This window comes from Tenrec ecaudatus, chromosome 15 (genome assembly GCF_050624435.1).
Source record: "Tenrec ecaudatus isolate mTenEca1 chromosome 15, mTenEca1.hap1, whole genome shotgun sequence".
NCBI lineage: Eukaryota > Metazoa > Chordata > Mammalia > Afrosoricida > Tenrecidae > Tenrec > Tenrec ecaudatus.
Window position 1 is genome coordinate 77119286 of NC_134544.1, and position 1858 is coordinate 77121143.

Below are 1858 nucleotides of genomic sequence, written 5' to 3' on the forward strand. Positions count from 1 at the left end.
TATATTCCACTTATCAATTTGTGCTTCCTCTGTGTTTGTGTCCTTCCAACAGTCTGTTTCCATATAATTGGGTTGCTTATATTTCCTGGTATTTAATTTATTTGAGTTCCCTTATTTATTACTTTCCCCTACTAGCCTATGAGATGGCATGCTCATCATTTTCTAGTTCTGTTAGATAGAAACTGAGGTAATTAATTTTAGAGTTTGAGTTAGTTTATTGTACCAACCTGGCTGATAAATACATGAGGGATTAATTGAAGGGTGGAGGGATAAATGGCTCGGTGAGCCACACCTTTCTAGTTCTCAGGTCTCTTGCTATATGATAGTCGCACCAGGGTGCAGCTGCCTTAGCAGTTCCCTGCTTCAGCTTTCAAGGCTAACTTCCTGCAAGACATCCCAAGGAGAAGCCACAAGAACCTACCCCGATGCAGCCCTCGGTGCTGGAGCACCCGTGTGGAGACCCCTGCACTGCTGAGATGTTTACACATTCACTGATTCAGCTTTCCTTCTGCAATCGGCATCATTGCGTCTGTTTTCTGAGATGGAGGAGGATTTTGTAGATTGGTGTTGGACATGTGGGTTAATGTTGGACTTATGGGCTTGGGCAGCATTGGGTTGGGATGTTTCCTTGGTGCACACTTAACCTTTATATAAAACTCTCTCTTATACATCAGTTTCTGTGAATTTGTTTCTCTAAAGTACCTAGATCAACACAGAGTTGTATTTCTGCATTATCCTGGTATATGTTGCTACAAATAGCCCACTTCTGTTGAAGCCCACATAGTGTGTTATTTTGTGCTTTCATTGTCATTCAGTCCAATACATTTACATGTAGAAACTCTATAAAGCAATGAATATTGCAATATTTTTTTCAAGGTAAAAACTAAATCCAGGTATTTTTCATTTGTTTTCTTTTTTAAACATCATTTTATTAGAGGCTCATAGAAACCTTATCACAATCCATTCATACACCAATTGTGTAAAGCACATTTGGACATTCATTGCCCTCATCATTCTCAAAACATTTGCTCTCCACTTAAGCCTCTGGCATCAGCTCCTCATTTTCTCCTCTCCCTCCCCGCTCCCCCCTCCCTCAAGAATGCTTAATAATTGATAAGTTATTGTTTTGTCATATCTTGCCCTGTCCAACGTCTCCCTTTGCCCACTTTTCTGTTGTCTGTCCCCCATGGAGGAGGTCACATGTAGATCCTTGAAATCGGTTCCCCCTTTCCAACCCACCGTCCCTCTACCCTTCCAGTACTGCCACTCTCACCACTGGTCCTGAAGGGATTATCCACCCTAATTCCTTGTTTTTCCAGCTTCTAACTGTACCAGTATACATCCTCTGGTCTAGACAGATTTTTACGGTAGAATTGGGATCATGATAGTGGGTGGGGAGGAAGCATTTAGGAACTAGAGGAAAGTGGTATGTTTCATCCTTGGTACATTGCACCCTGACTGACTCGTCTCCTCCCCGAGGCCCTTCTGTAAGCGGATATCCAGTGACCTACAAATGGGCTTTTGGTCTCCAGCCCACACTCTTCCCCTCATTCACAATGATCTGATTTTTTTGTTCTGATGATACCTGATCCCTTTGACACCTCGTGATCAAACAGGCTCGAGTGCTTCTTCCAAGTGGGCTTTGTTGATTCTGTGCTAGATGGTTGCCTGTTTACCTTCAAGCCTTTAATACCCCAGACACTATATCTTTTGATAGCCGGGCACCATCAGCTTTCTTCACCACATTTGTGTATGCACCCACTTTGTCTTCAGCTATCGCATTGGGAAGGTGAACATCATAGAATGCCAGTTTAATAGAACAAAGTATTCTTGCATTGACAGAGTTCTTGAGTGGAGG